The sequence below is a fragment of the Callithrix jacchus genome, chromosome 8, assembly GCF_049354715.1.
Source record: "Callithrix jacchus isolate 240 chromosome 8, calJac240_pri, whole genome shotgun sequence".
Lineage (NCBI taxonomy): Eukaryota > Metazoa > Chordata > Mammalia > Primates > Cebidae > Callithrix > Callithrix jacchus.
This window is the reverse complement of record NC_133509.1, coordinates 8,025,877-8,049,858: the sequence shown is the minus strand read 5'-3', so window position 1 is coordinate 8,049,858 and position 23,982 is coordinate 8,025,877. Positions and strand designations below refer to the sequence as shown.

Genomic DNA, 23,982 nt, shown 5'->3' with positions numbered 1-23,982 from the left:
AAGAAAAATGTTCATCAGCCATTGCTAAGTGAAAAGCAACAGCTTTCATGGCAGTGTGCAGGGTATGCCATCTTTTTCGTAAAAGGAAATTACTGTGTGTCTGTGTGTGTGTGTGTGTGTGTCTGTGTGTGTGTGTGTCTGAGATACGTTAGTAAATTAACTTGGACTGATGTATAACAAAATGAAATGATAAATTGGTCACCTGTGGATGGTGGGATTATCCGTGAGTTTCTTTTCCTTCACACTTTTTTGTATTTTTTGAGGTTCTTACATTATGTGTATGTTACTTCTGTAATTAGAAAAAATAAATCATTTTTCTTCTGCAAAAGATTGTTTGTGTGTTGTGAAACGGAGGATGCTTTGAAAGAACTGATTCTGAACTTTGTATGTTACACAGAACGTCTCGAGGTTTCAGGATGGGCCAAGTTTACCGGACCAAAGAGAAATACCACTTGACAGTCACATTTAGCCAGTGAAACAAGAGTTATTCAGCTTGAATATTAGAGGTCCCAAGCATGGAACTGCTTGCCCCTCAGAGAGATATCTTTAAGGCATTTATACTGTAATCCCCAATGAGAAAAACATTACGTTGTGAACTAGTACACACACACGCACACAAACTTTTCACGTAAAATATTTACCCTTCACTGTGATGCGTGGTTATTTTTGCTTTATTATCTAAAATACAGAGTATGAGCCCCCAAACTGGTTCCATGTTCTGTTTATGAGCTGCTCCTCATGATCTGAAAACCGGGTCCTGGGCATGAAGTAGAAGCAGCCTTTCTGGGGACCATGGCCTGGCAGTGGGGGAGGAAGGAAGTGTTTCCACAGTAACTGATGTTAAGCTCCAGGTGTTACTCATTATGACTTCAGGGAGGCGGTGGGAGAGGGAAAATAATGTAAATATTATTTATAATCATAGGGTATCTTTATGCCACTTTTAGCACAGGCTCATTAATATGCTAGTACATTTAGGGGCACATCTGCCTAGACTGGCGTAGAATATAAATTCTGGGGTCCCTCTTTTGCTTGGAGCTGACATCACTGTGTGAGAGCCCAACGGTGGCATTCTTTCATTCAACATAGATTGACTGAGTATTTTCTATGTTCTGGGGCCTGCGGCAGCAAACAAGAGAGGTGAGCTCCCTGCCTTTCTAGATCTTATATTTGAGGGGTGGCGTTTCTTTAAGAAGCTCCCTGTCTGGGTCACCTCGAACCCGGCATGTATGGTGGTTCTCTTCTAAATGTGTTTTGAACTCGGCCTTTTCATCTCTCTACCTAGTATGTACCTTCATCTTTCCCCTCCTCCTCTGCCTCACCTAGTCTCCCCTGCCTCTCTCTTCACTCATTAAAATTCTATCATCATTTTCGCTCCAGGTAAGATCCACCTTCTCCCTCTTAAAGCTCCCAGGCCCCTCTCTGTTACAGCAGTCAGTCATATGGGCCTTGCTGATTTAATCAACGTGTAATTTCTTTCTCTGCCAGGTTTGTTTTGCACCATCTGATAGTTATTTCCTGGGCATGAGCCTAGTCTCCTTAAGGAGATCAGGACCAAAGTTTATGCTTTTACTCCCTGCACCATACCTTGCACAAAATAGGTGCTCATTAACTATGCAGATATTCTCTTCCACTTTGCCCTGCAGAGGTGTTTGCTTTCTCAATAGACCAGCTCAGCACTTCCCAGCTCAGCAAGCACATCCCCTGCTGGCTTATATTTCCAATGGGGCCTTCGGTTTGGACCCAGCTGCCCTCCTTTGTCCGACTTCTGCCTGTCTTGAATCCACTGATCCCCTCAATTGCCCGCTTAGGCCTACTCCAGTCTTGAGCAACTCAGACCAAAGCTGGACATGTTGTGTATGTTGCTTTTACAAGCCTGCTGGGAGGAGTGAGACTGACCTGGGCCAAGACCCAGGTGTGCTCTATGCTAGCCGTGTGACCTTAGGTAAGTTCATTAATCACTCAATTTCCTCACCTGAACACTGGGATGATGGTGAATCAGGTCATGATGATGATGCCGGCCTCCCAAGGTGATTGGGAGGATCATACATGATAATGTGTGCCAGGTAAGAGGCCAGGCACACGGTATGTGTAGCTCTGATGATGTGGTGATGATGGAGCTAATACAGGAGGGTGGGGTGCCCTTGTCCTCTCTCTGCTTCTTTTCCTCATGTCTTCAGCTCCCTTTTCTTGTAACATTGCTTCTTGGTTCTGATGGACTGCGCTGTGAAATCAATAAGAGCCTCAAGTATTTGGTGGAGGTCCTGAAGCCTTTGCTTTTATGACCCGTTTGTATTTTGGGATTGGATCTTTCCTTGATCCCTCAGCTCAGCTACCATGGGCTGGATCGAACCAAGAGAGGACAAATCACTTAAATTCAGTCCCATCAGCCACTTGTTGGGCTTTCCTGACGTTACCTCCCATACCTGTGTGGCTTCTGGCTCCCCCCCGCCCCCCGCCCCCGGTCTCCCTGCTCCCACTATTCTTGTAGCACCCTCTGGCCGCCCGCTTCAGGCACTGAGGCCAGGGCTGCTCCCTTATTCCCACCTTGCCTTATAGTGCTCTCAGAGACTTCATCAGCAGCCCATCATTCCTTGCCCTCCCTTCCCTTTACTCACTTTGCTTTCTGCCAAAAAAAAAAAAAAAAAAATCACATTGGAGAAGCTTGTCTGCAAGGGTTCCATTCAACTTGCTCTATATTAATGCTCCACTATGGTGACCCACTGCTGAGTCTTTCACTTGTAATGTAATCTAATAATTTACATGCACTTTGCAAGCGGTCCTCTCAAAGACTCGCAACCTGTTTGAAATTGCTCTGCTGTTACAGTATTTGAGCTGATGAGAGAGCAGCGTGAGAAAGAGTAGTTTCTGGTACCACAATGGTATTGGGTAAACCCAAGAAAATAATGTCAGCACAAGGTGAGGGTGTGCTGATGGATTATAGTATCCTTTCTCAGAGAATCAATTAAACTTGCTAAGGGTCTTTTATCGATTTTGGCTTATAACTGGACTAGGATAGGTCAAAGTATTCAAGGAGTAGAGGCATAGCAGGCTAAACACAGTGAACCAAGTGTGGAATCCCGTCTTTCTGAGATGCTGTGAAATGTTGTAGTTTTGATATACTACATGACTGTTACAGAATTAATTGGCACGGTGATTAGGTTGTTTTATTTCTTCACTCAAACATGGTAGAAGCCGATTCTAATACGCGGTAGGAATGAAAATCGGGTAATGCTGTAATAACGGTGCCAGTGTAAATCGAATCGCATCATTAAGCATCTATTTTGTCTAATTTGTATTGTGATAGTGTGAGTGATACACACACATTTGGACTTGGAGGCGCCGGTCTTTAAGAAATAGACTCTAACTGCGGGGCACAGTGGCTCAAGCCTGTAATCCCAGCACTTTGGGAGGCTGAGGCGGGTGGATCACAAGGTCAGGAGATCGAGACCATCCTGGTCAACATGGTGAAACCCCGTCTCTACTAAAAATACAAAAAATTAGCTGGGCATGGTGGCACGTGCCTGTAATCCCAGCTACTCGGGAGGCTGAGGCAGGAGAATTGCCTGAACCCAGGAGGCGGAGGTTGCGGTGAGCCGGGATAGCGCCATTGCACTCCAGCCTGGGTAACGAGCGAAACTCCGTCTCAAAAAAAAAAAAAAAAAAAGAAATAGACTCTAACTGAGAAGAGAAGCTCCAATCCTATAATATTGAGCAGTGAGTGAACTAAAATAATTAGTTCTGTGTAATGTGAATTTATACATACATACACATATATACATTCATGCACATTTATAAATATACACACATATATGCACACATACATATTGTGTCAGGCAGATCTAGAAGATATATGACTTCGGCATAAAAAAAATGCTTGGCTTATGTTGCCTTCTCACAAGTTGACTATCCTGAATGGGGACAGGTATTCTGACAGGTCAAGCCAATGATGGCATCAGTGCCAGGCTTTGAAAACAAGGCTTTTTACATTTGTTTCAGCCTCTTCGTCCTTATTACCATGCCTGAGAACCCCTATTAATGATGTTTCTCAAGTTTTGGAAAGAAGGATTAAGAGCCGAGGAATGATCATTTTATTTTGTCATTTTTCTTCTAACGAAGGACATTTGTCAAACAGTTTTCTTCCCAGAGCAGAAATACGGAGGCACATTTCTATGGCTTAAGTTAACAGCTCAACCCTAAGAGCAGAAATAGGACCTGAGAAGGCAGCATCCAACATGGCTGCTTCTAGTGGGACATGTAGATTAAAAGGTCCAAGAAGGTGTTACACTTTGATGACATTCCGGTGACATTATCCCTTCATCCACAGGAGGACTGGTTTCAGGGGTACATTAGCAGCAATTGTCCAGGAGTGTTCAACCATTCGGGTGGTATAGACAGGGAGGTCGTGAAAACCTGCCTGGTCCATCTTCTCCAGTCTGGATTGCTGCCTCCGAGGCCCCTCTCCGCATTCTGCCACCGTGGCATCTAGAAGGGATTATACTGATGGCCTCCCATCTCTCATCTGCCCACGCTTTAGGGTTTTGCTTCTGTGGCATTGTCAGCACCTCCATCTGGGAATCTAGAACCTCAAAAAGACTTGTCCACAGAGATGAGATTGTATGTAGTTTAGAATACGTTTAACTTTCATATATATAATGCTTGCTCTGATGATGAAAATATTGAAAGTGAATTTGCTTCACAAGCCACTGTCCACTCCCTATCTTTGAAATCAACAATGTAAGTTTTAAACTCCACAAGGATTTAAGGAGACAGTAGACAGTATCGATGCCTCGCGTCTGAATTAAGAATATGTTTAGTGGAGAAGTTTTATTACAAACCTCCATGAACAGGCATCAGTATCATATTCAGCCTAATAAAACGTTCTAATGAAAATTGTCATGGCGTGTGACAGCCTCCCTTTATTAATTGGTCTTTTCCGTTATTATTTTCTTGGTAGCAAACACACTCTGGTTTTCTCTCTCATTAGTTACAGTCCTCATTGGATTCGCATTTGCGGCTTCAGCTGTGTTTATCTTCTCATTAGTCTCAGCTCCTTGGGGGCAGGGTTATAGATTGTCTTCAGCGTTCTGTCCCATATCTCTCTGCCTTTTACTTGAGCATTTCGGCGAATGCCCTCAGGATGCGGGTGACGTGCAGTTCAGAATCAATACGGGAAAGATGAGCCAGCCGAGGGAGGACTGGGATGAGACCAGAAAATCTGCTATTCCTCGAAAGTGTCAAAGGTTTAAAGGCAGGGTAATAGAATATGTCGCCTCCTTGCATGGATCCGTCAAGTGTTTCCTGTGTACTGACTGTGTGTCAAGTCCCATATTAGTCAGTGGAGGGACAAGCTTGAATTAAGGGTTGGGCAAGAAAGACATTACTTGAATAAGCTATAGCTATAGCAGGGATAGTTAAGAAACCTACCACATCCCAGCACTTTGGGAGGCTGAGGCAGGTGGATCACGAGGTCAAGAGATCGAGACCATCCTGGTCAACATGGTGAAACCCCATCTCTACTACAAATACAAAAAATTAGCTGGGCAGGGTGGTACTTGCCTGTAATCCCAGCTACTTGGGAGGCTGAGGCAGGAGAATTGCCTGAACCCAGGAGGCGGAGGTTGCGGTGAGCCGAGATCGCGCCATTGCACTCCAGCCTGGGTAACGAGAGTGAAACTCTGTCTCAAAAAAAGAAAAAGAAAATGTCCCATGAGGAGTTACGAAAAGCTCACTGAGGTGTGGTTGGCTCTGCCTGGGTTTTAGAAAAACGGGGAGATTCTTTTGGCCAAAAGTAACAGGGCATTCCAGGCTGAGACACGCAAGGGGAGAGTTCGCGGCACATTCAGGTAACATAAGTGAGATGCAGCTTGGCCTGAGAGTATGTTGGTGAGGAGTAGGACATGAGGTTGGAAAACGTAGGCAGAGGCCAGCCTAAGCATTTTGGACCTTAGCTTATAGCAATATTTTGAGCAAGTGAAAAATAACTGATTTCTTTTTGATAAGGTACTTAAATATACTTCCATGGGGTTAGGGAGGGAAAATGCATGGTATAAACAAGAAACCAAGTTAGGAGATCGCTGTGCTGGTTCTAGGACTGATATGAAGGGCCAAGACTGGGCTGGACTGGGCTGAGGGTTGGGAGTGGAAGGAGAGGAAGAGCACGATGGTGAGAATGACGGGGGTCACGTGCAGAGTGGGGCGCGATTATTGCCTGGGACGGTATAGAGGGGTAGAGTGTGAAGAGGAGAGAAGGCGTGGGTTCAGTTTGGGATGGGGTAAGTTGGAAGTTCCAGGGACATATTTGATGGGCAGCTGGGGATGCGGGTCTAGCAGGGAGCTTGTGGCCACATGTTACATGTGGTATTAGGCAGGAAAACAAAAAAACAACAAGAACCTGGCACTTAGGAGGGCCAGGCTGGAGACCCGGAGCCCTAGCTCTGAGCAGCACTCTTGACAGAGAATTGGAAGGTGAATTTTTACATCCACGAGGTCACGTTCATGGCTTTTGAAATGATATCAGCAGAAAATAAATCTAAGGCCCACGTGGGTGTGGTTGGGAAATTGAAGGGGTTGGATTGGTAAAAAGACAAAGACAAAGATAAATGTCTCACAAAAGTGGATTGGGACCTGGAGACCCTACATCTACTTAAAGGCATTAAGAAAGTAAGAATGGGTCGGGAGCAGTGGCTCACGCTTGTAATCCCAGCACTTTGGGTGGCCGAGGCAGGCAGATCATGAGGTCAGGAGTTCAATACCAGCCTGGCCAACATGGTGAAACCCTGTCTCTACTAAAAATACAAAAATTAGCGGGGCATATTAGTGCGAGCCTGTAATTCCAGCTACTTAGGAGACTGAGGCAGGAGAATCACTTGAACCCGGTAGGCAGAGGTTGCAGTGAGCCCAGATTGTGCCATTGCACTCCTGCCCGGGTAACAGAGTGAGACTCCATCTCAAAAAATAAGTAAGTAAATAAGTAAATAAATAAAAATAAAGTAAGGGTATTTGTAAGCCCAGAGTCGGGTTTCAGACCTTTGCCATCTCAGATTGCATTTCAGTTTGCTCTGCTCTGCTGTGCTCTCCCACATACCCAGCTGATGATTGAAGAGTCGTGGCCTTTTTTTAAAAAAAAGAAAAAAAAAAAAGCTTTCTACACAGACAACATTGATTTGTCCTGTCGGTAAAGGCCATCTGCCCCACACTTGGCGGAACCTCAAGGGTGGGAGAAATGGACTGAATCGTAGCCGTGGAGAGGTCTCCTTATTGCCCTGAGAGGAAGACTTCGTGGGAGAGAAAGTTCAAAGAGGGTCTTGAGAAAGGGAGTGAGATCTTCAAAGGCTGGGTCTTGCCATGGGAAACTAAGTGTAAGAATTTTTCATTTTTTTTTTTTTAAGTTGACCAGAAAGAGAAAACGAAACACACAAGTGTTTGCTGGTGGGGCAGGTGATGGCCTTGGTTATGATTGGAGTGGAATTGCCATGGCTGCATGTTTATGGCACTTAACAGTTTTCTAGGGACTTTCACATACGCAGCAGCCCCTGGAAGTCCTAAAGGAGGCTGCTAATGTTGCAAGCCACGGAGGGACTAGAAAAATGTGTGATTACAAAACAATTCAGATCCAGGTAGGCTGACCTTATCATTAACGCCAGGAGTGTGGCAGGAGGGGGCTCTGCCTGTTGGAAAGGCATCTCCCTGCCCCCAGAGGCAGTCATGGAGCTCCCCGTTGTTTTTGGTGAGCACTGACTAAATATTTTCCCTGTCGATATTTCACTAATGTGTCATATGAATTATTTGTGTTATCTCTGTGCTGTGAAATTAGAGGCCTTCACCCACAGTGTGGTAAGTAGATTAAAATGAAAGCCTGTTTTTTATGGTGTGGGTGAAACTAGGAAACTATCAGGGAAATATTTTGTGTGTGTTTGATCTGACAGTGGGAAGGCCTTGGGATGCCAGTGTCTTCTAAAACCTGAAAGCTGAGCTCCGGCTGGAGTTTTCTTCAAAGGGGTTTATATTTTATCTGTTGGCGCTTCTGAGCGGAAGGAAGGTTTGGAGTGGGAGATTCTGTGATGATCCTTTTCTTGCTGTTGTTTTCTTCTCTGTCTTTTTAACTTTGCAGAAAGCCCTTCCAGTCATACACTCAGACCCTGTTCAGGACGTTGGTGGCCAAACAGGCCCCTTTTGTTAAGCGAGAGTCCCATTTTTGTTTCTCCTGAAAGGTGCCCTTCAGGACAGCAGAGCCTTTCTTTGGGCTGTTTATAATTGAGCCCTGAAGAACCTAAACAGAAATCGTTCTAAACACAGGCCAAGTGCCTCCTTGGCCTAGCTAGGCAAAGCTAAACTCACACAAGATGAAATCTAACCAGCTGGTCACCTGAGAACCACCTTCGGGAGTTCTCCGGCTTGACTGCTTTCGCCTTGGCCGCCATCCCGAGCCCCAGCGACAGCTGAGGGTCAGGGCCTCTCTGTGCAGAAGTGTAGGAAGAAAATCATAGCTCCTGGCGAAGGAGGTTAGGTTGCATGATTGGAAAGGGTCCTATGTCAGCTTGTAACATGCCATGGATCTGGAAGAATCCTGAATGGGTGGGAGAAGACATCACCATAAGTCTCGTTGTCTTTGACTAGTGCAATTTAGCCAAGAATCGTTCCTCTTTGCAGCTCAGGGTTTCGAAAAATTCCCTTTTAAAAATGCATGTTTATCTATTTTTTTTTCTTCTTTTAAATAAAAAGGTGTTCATAGCTTTAGCGCACCCTGACAGACTTCTCTCGTTTCTGTTTCTGCCTTTTTCTTTACACAAATTAGGAGTCATTTGAGAAAATGAAGGCACTTATAGGATTTGATAATTGAGAGGTTTTGCAGTTTAGCATTATTTTATTTTACTCTGTTACAATAGGTATGTGGGTAACCCTCGCGAATTGAGATGCAGTCTTTGTTCTCTATTCTCAGATCATCTAGTTTAGGTCTTAGACTCGCCGTATTGCCTGCAAGGACAACCTTCAGTTGTGGAATTTTTCTTTCCATTTTAGGTATCGGCTGGGTCATTTCAATGGAGTAGGAAACAGTACTGGGCATTGTCAGAGAAAGAAAGACTGGCTAGAAAAGTTCTGATCCCCAGGGGCAGTTTCGAGTCTTTTTAAGTGTAAGATCATCCATATACTTAAAACCTGAGCTTCTGCACATGCTGGTCAGCGAGGCTCTTCCCTTCCTTACTGCACATTTTAATTTCTGTGTTTCTAGAGGAGACACCTGCCTCTTGGGGGAATGCTGAGCATCCCGGAGCATCTGTCCCACTGGGCCTTGTAGACACAGAGACCTGAGAAGTAAACCCACTTCAACACAGGCATCACTTTAAGGCCGAAGTACATTTGAGAAAGTTAGGGACTGGTTCTATGGCGGGGAAGTTGAGCTAAATATGCAGTTCTATTTTAATTTTCACTTTATGCCAAGGCAAAAGCATTGGGAGATAGACTATAAATGTATAAGTAAGTCAGTGCAAGAATAGCCCCTTGCAAAATGCAGATTTAGGGAGGCTAAATATTTTCTCACATACTTTAATGCACATGAATAACTAACCCCTAATTGAGTTCCCGAGAAAGGGATGTTGTGTAACCCCTTGACCTTGATCACTGTAAAGAATTACACAGAGGTCTACACGACTGTCAAGGAAGCATTTGGCTGTCTTAGTTAGCTCGGGCAGCTATAACAAAACACCGTAGACCGGGTGGCTTAAACAGCAGTCATTCATTTTCTCACCTTTCCAGAGGCCCCACCTTCTAATACCGTCATTTTGAGGGTTAGTGCTTTGCTGTGGAAATTTTAGGGGAACACAAGCGTTCATTTCATAACATGGGTTGATGCTTAAAGCATACTAATAATTTTCAGGGTGGCTGATTTGGCTCTAAAAAGTTAGACTTTTTTAGCTTGCTCATTTGTTTGTTTAAACAGAGTCGTATTTTCTTTTGTGTGTTTTGTCTTAGGCATGGTCGCCTCTCTTCCTGCTGTTTGAAATCACAGTAGTAAAACCCAAGGTAATTAAGGCTATGGTATCATTGTTTTAAATTAGTGTGTGTGATTTTTTTTTTTTTGTGGTAATTCAACAACATATTCCTTCATATTCTGCATAATTGGATCACATCTTCATTTTGTGGCAAATAAAGATCTATTTTACGTTTCTAGTAGAAACACAAGCCCCTGTGGCAAAGTCTGAATTGGGGTGTTTGCCATTAGAAGTACTGAAGCAGTGAGCCTTCTAGAGTCGATCCGGCTTCTGAAACACTCATCTGTCTGTAGGGTCAGGAAAGAACCTTCAATCTAAAGCTCATAAACAGCCATGCCTTTCACCTAAAAACAAATATTGAGAAGACAAGAAAATGAAAAATGTAAGTACTAATGCAAGAAGAGAATAACCAAACCGTGGATTATCCAGTGTGATGTATACCACAGAAACATTCTGATCATTGATTCAGGCACAGCTGTTTGCGAATATGTTTTATTATCTGTATGGTTAATGCCCTGGGTGTTTCTGTGAAGCAAATTAATGATGGCAAATTGTGAAGAATACACTGGACAAGTTACCAGGAGGCCTCAGCCCTGATCCCAGCCCACCATTAATTATGTAAGTGGCTTTGGGCAAACGGCTTTTACTCTGAGACCTCACCTGCTTCTTAGCACAGAGATGCTACAGCTTCCTGCTAGCTCTGATATTCTATAACCCTGTGACTAAGATCCAGCTTTTTAAAGGAACCAGCGAAGAACATACTTTTAAAAAATTCATTCCAACTTTCTAAAAAATTGTTACTGAAGTATAATTTACTTACCATTAAATTTACCCACCTTAAGTATACAATTCAGTAATTTTTAGCAAATTTTTAGTGACACAACCACCACCACAGTCTAGTTGAACATTTCCATCAGCCCAAAAGAGCCGCATGCCCATTTGCTGTTGCTCCTCCTTCCTGTTTCGAGTGTAGCAGAAGCAGCCGTCAGTCTGTTTTCTCTATATACAGATTTGCCTCTTCTGGACATTCCATTTAAGTGGAATCATATGCTTTCTATTCTTTCGTGTCTGGCTTCTTTCATTTAGCATCGTGTTTTGGGGGTTTCTGTCATAAGATGGATCAGTACCTTGGTCCTTTATATCGCTGAACAATCTTCCATTGTGTGGCCGTATCACCTTTTGTTTATTTGTCAGTTGATAGGCTCTTTCTCTTCCTTTCCTACCCCCGTAGCACTTGCCCTTGCCGTAGCCTGCGCCATACTGGGAAAAAACAGGTCTGTCTTAGAGAAATGCCAGGTCTTTATTTCAGGCCTTCCCTTACAGAAGAGGCTGGAGGGTTGGGTTGTAAACTGCTTAAACCCTTCCAAGGCAGTGGACTGAGCTGGCTGGGTCATTGAAAATGCGACTGAGTAGCTTTATGGTAACTATCAGTAAATGTGAGAGCACTACCTGGAGGTACTTTTTCTTCCTATGTAATTAATATGAATGTGAGGTTTCTGCATGAGAGAACTTGACTCAAAAGCTTTCCTAATGATAGCCTGTTTGCTGTGTTGCATTTGTTCTACACATTGGATGATGAAGAACTTAGAAGCAAGAGTTCGGGTCCCTGGCCGTTCATCTGACTTGGTAATGTCACTTCCGGGATTTTTCTCTGGAAGTCATCAGAGTCTTCTTGAACAAGAACAAACTCATGGAGGGAAATAGCCTCATGATTTGCTCTGCGGCTCGGAATCACAAAGACTGCCAAATACAATCGTGACGGAAAGGTAGATGTGATGAGAAGAGGATTGAGCTAAGTCTTCAGGCTGTTGATTTCTTTAAAGAGAGACTGTAGAGAGGACAGCACTCGTGTGTTACTGTGTGCTATTCTTTTCATGTGAGTGGAGCCACGATGTGCATTTTCATTTGCTAAGTTTCTAGCTCATGGAGGCTAGCAGCTCGTTATTCTGGATGCTCCTCAAACGATTCTCGCATTTAAAGCCTAGCTCTGGAAATATGGTTAATCTGTGGTATGTTTCGCGCTTCAGCTGTCCTCAGGTCCATCTAATTTAATCCATCCTTGGCTAGTGCGTCCTGTAAGATGAAGGAGAAAGTCTATTCCATTTGCCTTTCTCATCTTCATACGTGGGGTAGACATGTTTTCTAGCCTTTCTCCCTTACAAATTTCAGAAAGGTTGGGTCCAGCAAGTAGTATGTTTGTGTGTGCATGTGTGTGTATATATGCATATGTATACACACGTATATACACACATACATATTCTTCTAACTGCATAATGGGATGAGGCCTATGAAAGCCAGCAGCTTGCCTCGATTTTATTTAGCATGCTAATTATAAGCGGTATCGGTGATATCTTTTGGAATTTAGACATTAGACTGTTCCCACTGGTGGAAGTGATGTTTACAGCACACCCTGCCTCTTGGGTCCTGCGAAAGCTTTGCCTTTGTCGAATCCATATGGTAGGATTATTGTAGAGAAAGATAAGCCAGACCATTCTTGAGTAAACATCAGACCCTCCCGTGTGCCTTAGATCTGGTAGCTGTGGGCAGAGAGGGCTGCCGAGGGCCACGTGCTGCCAGGCTGGAAGATGAGCAGACTGCATCCAGGTGTGATCATATTCTTATCCTTTTCTCCCACAGCTTTAAAGTGGCAAAAATTTCTTCCCTTCATCAGGAAGGAACTAGAGAACACGTGCCGTACCTTTTGTTTGGCGGCGGGGGCGAAGGGAGGGATGGTCAGCATCCTCTCTTATTTGGGCCTGTATGATAGTATTATCATAGCTGATCATTGCTAGGATGATTTATGTAGGAGTCTCCGACTGAGTTTGAGATCCTTGAGGACAGGGATGTCGTGGAGTTGTCCGTGTGTTTTCCAGGGTTTTTAATACAGTGCTTTGCATACAACAGGTCCTCAGCTAGTGTTTTGTAAGTAGCTGACGAATAAATACTTTCCATTCAACAAACAGTGTCTGTGAATATACTAGTATTCTCAAGAATGCCTGACGTCTGCTGGGTGCCCATGATGCAGAAGTAAGAGTTTCTCCCTTCCTCTCTCCCTCCGTCTCTTCCGTCTGCAGCAATCAGTTCCTGTACTCAGCAGACACGGCACTAGGTGCTGAGGTCACAGAGATCCTCAGTGAGTTAGTAAGAATGTCATCCTGGAGTGCGGGATGTGATTTGATCACGGTTCATCAAAGGAGCTGTCACTTACGGATTGCTTACTCTGCTCTAGGTACTGAACACATTGGGTTTAGCCCTCAAAATTCTCACTGCGTCTTTAGGAGACAAGAACTATGATCCCCATGTTGCAGAGGAGAAGAGTGAGGCCTAGAAGAGTTGCTCAGCGTGAGTCCAGAAGGTTGCTCTTCCTGGCTTGTGCATCCTACCACACCACCGACCCAAGCTCCCCTTCCCCGTCCCCTAACTGCATTAAACGTGTATCCGAAACAGCCCCTCAGCATCTTGGCTTCCCTTCCCCTCTGTGCGTGTGCCCTTCTTCATGTGTGGAGGCAGGAGTTAGCAGCCTAAGCAAATGGAGCTCCTTGGAGTTGTGCAGCGTTCAGCCAAGTCAGCTGGCACAGCCACCCCTAGGGATTGTTTTTCTGCTTTCTCTTGCCCCCTGGCTGTTCCCGGGCCAGCTCCTTCCCGGTGGCAGGTTTTCCTTTCATTCTTAGGTATCCTGTTGCCCTTCCTTGGCCTGAGATGGCCGTGCTAGAGAACTCCTTGAGATGTGACTCTCTTCCTCGCTGTCTTAGCTCACTTCCGGCTGACCAGACGAAGCGACACTGATCGTGCTGGAGGAATCCTGCTTGCAATTCTGACAAGTAACTTTAACCAGTTGTTGAGAACAACCTGGGACTGTGGCTTGTCAGAGGCGTGTGCTATGGACCAGGAATACGAAAGATGCAGAGTTTATGACATGGCAGGACCCTTGAACGCAGAGTGGACACATCCTCAGAATTGCGCCCCCACCCCTGCCAGCCAGCTCTACCAGTGCTTTGCAGCTCTAACAAGAGCTGCGAACAGAGAAGTTGCTGAGGTTGGCATTGGCTGGGGAATGGCTTGATTCAGCCAGGCTCTGTGGGCTTGCTGCCCCCTTTCTGGACGCTGTCCACACAAGGGAGGCCGTAATTGTTACCATGGACCCTTCTCTGGCTCGCTGCTTTTATGAAAGGGGAAAAAAACTTCGGAAGAGTTAGAATCCCTTGTCTGGGCCCACATCTGACGCGTTGATATTTTGGGGCAGGATTTGGCCCGGCGTAGGCCAAACACGAGAACAGCCATGGTGCCGACCAGCACATTGAATTTTTAAATTGAAAAGCCTGAACAGAATGTACGGCTGGAGCTGGGGACATATTCCTTTCCTATTTTATCTCTGCCATAAGCCTCATGGCTGATTGGAAAATACACCCACTGCAGGATTTGGATAGCCAGGATTTTATGTTTATTTCTCAGACCTGCTCACGCACAGTCTCAATTTCTCTTGCTCGCTCGCTCGCTCTTTCTTGCACACACTTTCTGGGTGGAAGTCTGAAAGCTGCATGTCCTAAGACCAGTGAGGAAGCGCTCTTTTCCCTTACGGAGCAGCGCTAACTTTTCTTACGTGGGCACTAGGACCCAAGTGGATTTTTGGAAATGCGAATCTCCTGTCTCATGTTCTTAAAACCGTACGTTGGACTCCTGTTGCTCATAGAATATAATTCAAGCCCTCTAACATGGCCTCCGTTGTCCCCTGTCTAGCCTTCCAGACTCATCTTTCATCTGTCCTTCCCCTACTTGCCTACGTGCTCGCCTTTGTAGCTGTACTGAACTTGGTCCTCCAGCATGCTATGCTTCCTCACCTCCGCGTGCTTTCCCTTAAACCTGTGTTGATTTATCTGCTCTGATTTCTCCACTCATTGACTCCCGCAGCAATTCATTTATTCATTCATTCCTTCCTTTAAGAAGCATGTACGCAGCACCTCCTGAGTGCCAAGTATTGCTCTGAATCCTGGGGATACATTCGTGTGAAGACTGCCAGGCTCTTGCTCTCATGGAGCTCACAGTCGTCACTTGCTAATTGCCACCCACCTGATGAGTCTCAGCTTGGATCTGCCTCTTCCAAGAAGCTGTCCGTCATTTTCTCCTCTGGGTTCGACATCATTCCTTTGCCCTCTGGAGCACCTGTATTTTCTGCATCACAGCACTTACCATTCACCTGAATTCAGAGTGTTGAGCTCCTTGAAAGCAGAAAAGTTCCTTGCCCGGGCTGGCACATAGTAGGTGGTCAATCTGTTGAAGGAATGAAGGAAGGAGGCATTGGACACTAAACGGCCTCAGTGAAAAACTATGTACTCTAAGCAGACGATTTGCACAAAAGTCATACTCCACATTGTCAACGGCTTGGCAGTGGCCTTTCACGGTAGGGGGCGTCTCACGTTGTGGATGAGAAGTTTGCTGTCAGTCACTTTGTTGCTCCTTTGCAGGTAATTGGTCTTCCTGGTTTTGCTTGTAAGGTTTTCTCTTGCTTTGGTGTTCCGCACGGTCACCATGACATGTTTAAGCGTGGATATACTTATTTATTCTGTTCAAGACGGGTGCTTATTCATTCTGATCACTCATGTTTTCCTTTAATTCTAGAGTGTTCTTGGACACTTTCTCTTTTCTCGATCTTTTTCTCTGAAGCTTCTGTTGGGCATATGAGTGATCTACTCATTTTATCCCATTTTGCTTCTCTCATTTCTTTTGGCTCCTTTTCTCTCTGTCTCATGTTTCAGGCAATTTCCTTGGTTCTTTCAGAATGGTTCACTCCTTCTGTCTAATCTGCTGTTTCAACTGCCTATTGAAATTGTTAAACGGTGGTTTGACATACATGCGGTGATGATGGTTTTACATGGGAAAACACTCATGAAACTGTCACCCACATCAAGACAGAGAACATTTCTAGCCCCTGAAAGCTCCTCTGAGTCAATATCCTCCCAAAGCTAAATGCTCTTCTGACTTCCATCATGACACATTAGTTTTGCCTCTTATTGAATTTCACGTAAATGGAAACATGCCAGATGCGTTCTTTTGTGTCATGTCCTTTGTGTAATTTTAAGTGACTGTGTTTGTCCTTCCTAGAGTTTTTTGAAAATTGCCTCTCTTTTGGTCATAGGATTCTGTTACTTCATTATGTTTTCTATTTCTTCTTTAAAACTTCTTAAAATTTTTCAGACTTGCTTGTTTTATATTAATACTAGTTGATAATGACAAGTACTTAAGGTATGCTAATTTTCCTTATTTGTATCTTATATATAGTGGACTTGTTCCTTATATGATTGTAATTTTTGACTGTAAAATCATCTTCATCAGAAATTATTTTTCCCACTGAGTACTGTGTATCTTAGGTCATACAAGTGTCTCTAGCCTGCAGCATGGGGTAGTGTGAATTTCGAGCTTAAATACATTTGCATATTCCATAGCTTTAGGATTTCAGCTTCTCATAGGGGCCTATTTTTTATTTTTTTTGAATTTTCTACCTGGAATTCCAGGTAGATGGCAAGTTCCTTTTTTACTTCCTTGGCAAGGGGTTGAGTTTTTCTAGTGTTTTCTTCATGAAGGGGTTCATTTTTCAAGGATGCTTTTATTTATTTATTTATTTTATTTCTTAACTTTTTTTTGAGATGGAGTTGGCTGGACTGCTATGGCACATTCTTGGCTCACTGCAACCTCTGCCTCCTGGGTTCAAGTGATTCTCCTGCCTCATCCTCGCGAATAGCTGGGGCTATAGGCGCGTGTCCGGCTAATTTTTTGTATTTTTAATAGAGATGGGGTTTCACCATGTTAGCCAGGATGGTCTCGAACTCCTGACCTGTGATCTGCCTACCTTGGCCTCCCAAAGTGCTGGCATTACAGGCCTGAGCCACCACACCTGGCCAAGGATGCTTTTAAAATAGGCATCTGAACAGCTTCTGGCCAAGCGAGGCTACAAAATCTCATCTCCTTTTCCTGTGAGGTTGTTAGCACCCCAGGCCCTACCCTCCTAGTGTATGTGTAGAGGAAGGTAATTGCCCCTCACCCAGGCCAGCACTGCATCATCTGTACGTTTCTCCTTTTTCTTTTTGCTTCAATCCTAGCCTGAGTGTTCCACTCTTAAGGTTTTGCATCTGAGAAGTTTGTGTAAAAGATTATTGAGGCCCAGACCTACTGAATTTAAACCTCTAGAAGAAGGACTTAAAAATCCTTTGTTTTTATCAAATGCTTCAGGTGACTATTACAATCAAGCAGGGTTGATAAATATTAAAAGTTTGAGAAATAGAAATATTACGTTATATACATAGATATTGCAAGAATTTAATAGTAAGTTTAATTTGTCTTATAATGTTATGAGGACCTAGTTGTTATTTCCTTCTGTTTGCCTTCCTTTATCTTACCTCTAATAACATATCCCTGCAAAAGTCAGCATCGAAATGTCTAACTTGGATATTTAGGAAAAAATGAGTTGGTCTCATTCTATTTTGAGTTAAATTAATCTTTCCTAACCCATGGTTGACGAAGGCCCTATGAGACTGCGTTTCATTGGTTTCTGTCTCTGAGTCTCATCAGAAAAACAGTGATAATAACCAAGTGGTGTGAAAACTTCTGAAGAATAACAGGAAAAAAATGAATAGTCACGTTCGTTAATTCGGAAATACTTCCTGGAAGGATTTGCGTTGATGTGCAATGTTTGAAAAACCTTGTGCAGTTAAGTGCCCATGAGTCTGAATCTAACTCGAGGCACATCACCCAATTACTGTCAGGGAATGAAATTATGTTTACAGAGAAGCTTTCAGATGCTCCTCCCATTTCATATCTTCACCTCTTTTTGCTTAGAGTACGATTGTGTTGATTTTGGGACCTGGTTCCAGTTTGATCTTTTAGTGGTGTATTTGACCAGACTCCCCTAACCCAGGCCTTTCCAACAAATGACTACCTTGGGATACAAGGAACTGCCTGTAATTCTTTCCCTTTATTTTGACTGAGGAGCAGGTTCATGGGTGTGCCACCAAATGCACAGAGACTTTGGCATTGGCACCATTTGATAAGATTGGTCAACCTGGTCTGACCTTGCTTGGGTACGTAGGTCTATAAACAGCTACCTATCCTTCCGGTTTATGTGTGGAGCTTCCAAGAAATGCCTTACCTTTCCAAACAAAAGTCTGAATATAATTCACAAGGGTGGCATGGAAGATAAGAATTGTTTGCAATATGCAACCTAGTTTAGAAAACTCATTTATTGCGCCACTTTGTCGCTGTGGAAAAATATGTAGTCGTCTGCTTTTGTTAAAATAAGTCGGCGTTTGCTTTCTGGCCTCAACACACACTTTGCTTTTTTTTTTTTTTTCCCTGGGACCGTCAATTTAATTCAGGAATGATCTAATTATGAGAAAGTGAATCCAGTCCTCGGGATGATAAGTGTTGACTACCCTGGGAGAAGCCCTGGCAGATGGTTAGTTCAGAGTGAATCTACCTTGGGAACGGGGCTTTGGACTGACAGCTTTTTTCACTCAATTAAGTGTAACAACTGCCAAAAGGACAGCATTGAACTTGATGCAAATCACGGCTGTCGCCGACGACGTTGATAAACTTTAAGCCTGTGCCCTCCTGAGTCAGCCAAACTTCTTAGAGTGCTTCAAGGCACTTGTGAACAAAACCCGAAGCCTAGGGAGGCACAGGAAAGACTAGGAGGCCCCTCCTTTAAAATGTAGGTATTTATTTCCTTTTCCAGGTCAGCTGCTTTATTTAGGGCCTCTATTTTGGTGTCTTGTCTGTCAGTGATTCATTTGGTGTCTCCTGTAGTTTGCTTTTGCTCTGGGCCCCTATGGATCCTGCGGTGACTCTACATTCCAGAAAGTTGATTTATTGCCCTTTGATTTGGGGTACAACATGACACCACTCTGCATGCCTCTGCCTACCCTGGATGGCCTCTCAACACCCTGAAAGGCAGGGTCGGAAAAGGAGCGAGAGCCTCTCAGTGTGCCCACACGTCCCTCCTCGCGAAGCCCCATATAGCTTTCTAGGCCGTTCCTCAGAAAGTCAGTTGATGCCAGAAATAATGCAGTGACTCTTTTCCCGACTGTCCTGTCAGGGTGGAGCTCTGATAGACTCCAGTTCTCGCCACAATGTGCAACTTTCATTTCTGTGTCTCTTTCTGTCCCCCAAGGAGTTTCCTCCTCTCACCCCTGACTTACTGCTCTGATTCTGGTCAGAACCCATTAAGATGTTTCTGAATAGTGTAACAAGAAAGGGCACCCTGGGAAACAAGGTCTTGGAGGAGGGTCCTGGAGACAGACTCTTGTTTCTCCCATCCCAGGCCTTTCTCACTCTCTGCTCCTTGCTCAGGTGTGCCCCGGTGCCCGGCAGCAGGGCACAGCTTGTTCTGCCTTGTTATTTCTATTTTACAAGCCTGGGGAATCTGAGCCTGAAATTCCTCAGTCAGGTATAGGCCGTTGTCAGCCTGTTATCAGTTTCCTGATTTACTGTGTAAGCAGTTTTGATAATCCCTGTCATGTGTGATTACATTCCCCCCCCTTCCCATAACATCTCGGTGTAATTGGTTTGATAAACTCGACCTCAGTCCGGTAGTTTGCTTGCAATATACTTTCACCTTCTATCTGTGTGACTAAGATGGTTTTGAATTGCTCTGCACGGGGAAAATCAGGCTTTGAGCACCAGGCCCTTAGTTTCAGAAACAAATCACTCAGGGTAGGCGGCACAGATCGGGGAGAGCTGAGAACCCCAGTTAAGCCTCAGGAGTCAAAACACATTTTTTCTTTCTTTCCCTGCTTGGTCCTAGAGTAGCATGTGGTTCTGTGTATAGGTTTTTTGGGATACAGAGAATATTTATCTCGTATATCTGTATCTGATTCCTGGGGCCATTGGACTGACTTCTTGTCCACAAAAAGTTGGATTTGTTTGTTTATTCATTTACTGAATACCTGCTTTGTTCCAGGAGAAGTGTGTGAGGAAAAGCAGCTTTATTTTTTCCCGTTTTTTCCCTTTCTTTCTTTCCCTCATTTACACTGCTCGCCAGGGCAGAGAAGGAGCAATCGGTATGCTTTGAAAATGAAGCGTTTTGGGTGAATTAAGCATTCTGGTTAATTTAGGGTTAAACTAAAATCCAGAAGCTACTTGGGGCCATCACTTGCTAACCTTTATTTTTCTGATAATTCGGCACCTAACAGAGTTCTAAGGCTTCGCAGAGAAGGCAGTTTTAGAATTGAGGTGAGAAGAATGATTAAGATTTAGAAAAAGAGAGACGGGCTAGGGATGGTGAGAGAAGGGCCTTCCTGCTCCTCGGAGGAAAGAGCCTCAGCAAAGGCAGGAAGGCTGGAAAGCCAGGGTCGGGAGAATGGACAGGGCTGCTGGAGGCTGAGTGGTAGAGGCAGGAGGGAAGGCAAGTCCTAGGAACTGGGGTGGAGCATAAGGCTCTTGATTGCTGGGCTCTGGATTTGAATTCAAGTTGACAGGCAGTCGGGAGCCCCCTGAGGTTTTTGAGTTGGGGGTGACGTCAGCAGAATGGCACTTCCCGTAAATAAATATATATCAGTATCTCTGGTAGTTGTCTTTTCTTTTTACAGAGAATATAATACGGGCCGAAACTTCATCGCTACTCAAATAATTATTTCAAAGAAATAGCGTTTTTGAATTGAAAGTTTGGGGATAATACTTTTATGCAGGACCTGAATTTTCCTACAGTCATCCTGGAAAACTTCTGTTCGGTCTGGTCTTGAAGGATGGAAGCCGCGCACCTCCTGTTGGCGTATCCTCTAGTGCAGTTCCGCGGCTGGGATTGCGCATCCCCCGACATCCGTGATCAGAATGTTTAGCAAATGCAGATGTGGACATGCCAGCGATGAAAATGTGCATAAACCACCAGCGCTCCTGTCTCCGAGATCTAGGTTGCCTTCCTAGATCTAAATTTAAAGCGGGGATAGGAAGATGTTACGGTGGTTTATTTTACGCCAGCCCGCCCTGCTCTTTTAAAAGAACCTGGCTGTCTGCTTATTCCTAGACTGCTGCTCTCTTTATTCAACATTTTGCTATTTTGCTCATCTTGGATTGTTCGCATTCATATCAATTTTTAAAATTTTGCACTGAAATATTCTTTATGTCGATTGTTGAGTTGTTTCTGTTCCCCTTAACTCTTGCGCCTGAGCGTCTCTCTCTCTCTTGCCTCCTCTGGTCTGGCCCTGTTGCGTTTATAAAACAGAGTGGAAAATCTTTCAAATGCTCTGAGTCATTTAAGCAGCTCTTCGAGTCTACTCGCATCCTTATAAAATATGTCCTCGACACCACACAAAACAAGTAGCAAGCAAAGCAGGACCAAGCTCAAGCCTCCCTTGAGCCCCCTGGGAGGGTACCTTCCCTTCAGCGTGTCGTGGTGGGCTCTTTTCTGGTTATATCCTCCTCCCTAAGGTGTTGAGATGTGTGTGGAGAGACGCCTTAGAAATGGGAACCTCCTCGCCGTGCTTGACTTCACCAGGTCTTTTTGGATGGGATCCAGGACATACCTGCTTCGTAATGAGTTCAGCTGGGTAGTGAGGAGGATTGGAAACATGGTCCACTTGGATTGGTACTTTCTGACATCTTGACAGTTCCCAGTGAATGTCCTTCTCTCGGCCTCACCTGACAGAGCCTGGTTTGGAATGAGAGGTTACCTACAGAGTTATTCCTTTCTGTAGTGAATATAGATCTGCCAATAAAACCAGAGGGAGAAACGATGGATTTGGAAGAGACCGCTGGAGAGTTAACCCTCGTCTCTTATTTTCCATCTGGTAAATCTGAGGGGCAGGGGAATGGGCTCCTTTTGAGCCACATGACCGACAGTGCTTACAACTCAGGCCACGCGGCTCGGCTCTTGGCAGGCTTCTCCATGCCGTGGGAACGGTGGAGCCCTTGCCTGGAGACGGGATCCACTTTGTTCTCCCTGTAAGGCAACCTGTTATTAAAGCCTCCCCCTGATTCTAGGTTTCAGTGCCTTTCTTTCCGAACTACATTAGGCCCCCTAAGTGCCTTTATTGCCATGCAGGGAGAGGGAAAATGCAGACAGCTTTGTCATTGAACAGCCATGCCCTTGTCAGTATTCATTGTGTTCAAACCAGCTATTACAGGGGGCTAAGGGCCCGGTGCGGCACCGGCAAGTCACGCTGGCCTTGTGCACCTTGCTACCCGAACAGCTTCCTCGTCGGCTTTCCCCTGTGGTCCACGGGGCCATATGACTTTAAATTTTTTGTTGTTTCCTAAGTTCTGCTCTGGCAGGCAAGCCCTGCCTTAAACCTGCAGAGTTAAATTTACCCGGACTGACAACTGTATATGCAGGGTTTAGTTACATAACAGCAGTTGCTGCTTTTCACATCATGCTAATCCAAACACGGCGCTCAGAGAGGCCAGGAGAAAGCGGCCCTCCCTCCGTTTGGTGCGCCGCACGGCTCACTGGATCATGTGTCTTTAAATTTTTTTTAAAGCGCTGTAACAATTATTCCATTATTCTGACTTTGGTGCCATTAGGTGACTTTTTAAATGTCTTAATTATTAGGTTAGCAGATGCTGTGTGCACACGTGCAATTTGTTCATTTATGCTGTTTGAAATGCAATCCAGTTGTTTGCGACATGTTTCATAATATTATGGCTAACCGAGCCGTAGTGCTACTGGAATCAGAAAGCTGTGAGCGGGGAAAATGTGTGCGTTAGCCTCACGTGCTCTGAGAATCCTTGACTGCTGCCTGTGCAGCTTCACAGTGGCTCCCATCTCCTCGGTTTCCATCTGAGAAGATTGTTAGGTCCTTGCAACCTGTAATGGGCTGGTGAGACCAGGCACAGGACCTTCAGGACTGCTGGAATGCTGGAGAAAGAGGCTTTTCCATCCCTAAATAGTCCTGGCTGATCGGGTAAACTACTGCACTGCCGGGTTGTCATACAGACTCGGGGGTCTGAGGATTGGTGACACAAGCTACTGGTTGATTGTTAGTCTGATATTGCTGATATTCAGCATACGCTGCAACCGAGCTCTTCGAGTTACCCCTGGATATTTGTTGAGTGGTTACTACCCGCAATACTGCGTAGGGATGATATAGATGTGATTAATGGGACAAAAATGCATGGTTTAGGAGTGAGGTCTGGATTTGAATTGTGGCTCTTGGTTTACTGTTAGGTCGGTGCAAAAGTAATCGTGGGTTTTGCTGTTTAAGTCAGTGAGATCTTGGCCAAATCATTTTCGTCTCTTTAAGGCTCAATTTCTAGAAAGGGGATAGACATATCTATCAAGTAGCCTTATTGGTCAAGATTATAAAATGACCAACATTGTGCTTGCCACATACATACTGGATGCTCAGTAAGCAGTCAGACCTTCCCTGGCTTTGGACGCTCATGTGGGGTGGTAAAGGCATATGTGGCCTCAGGAGGTTACCATCCAGATGAAGAGGGAAAGTGTCAGTAGGCCCTGAGTTAAATAAAGGCACAGAGTAATACGAGGAATGTCACAAACAGGCTGTGCCTCGTCGACTAGTGGGTGATGTAGACCTAAAATTCAGTGTGTTCCAAGGAGAAGATAGATCGCTAGGTGAGCTTCTTCTACGTGGATCTTGACCAGTTTTGGAAGAATGAAAATGTAGATCGGTGGAAAGACAGTTGGGGGTTGTGTGTGGGGAAGGCCGACAATTGCTTAGCCATGGGGTCAAAGCACAGGGACGAAGAGGCCAAGGTCCCTGTGGAAGACAGTGAGAACATGCGTTTGCTTTGGGAGTGACGGTTTCTGTGAAATCCATAGTGGGACAGGTTAGAACTGTAGACCGGAACCCCTCTGTGGAGAACTGTGAGTGCCAGGTGAAGGAAATCCTTGCCGGAGCTTGTGTGCTTTGGGGTGGTAAAGCCCGGAGCTGTGGCTAGACCTGCAGCCCTCTGGGAAGCCCAGCACAGCAGCAGACCCAGGAATGCGGAGTAGACCTCTAGTGGCGGAGAGAGTTACTGCAAGCCTTCGTGGCACGCATCTTGTGTA

The 23,982-nt window shown here is 44.8% G+C and overlaps 1 protein-coding gene across 2 annotated transcripts in view; it reads left to right on the top strand.

Annotated features, from left to right (window-relative positions):
• Positions 1-23,982, top strand: part of RORA (RAR related orphan receptor A) — a 763,546-nt gene that overhangs the window by 10,242 nt on the left and 729,322 nt on the right. The window lies entirely within an intron of this gene.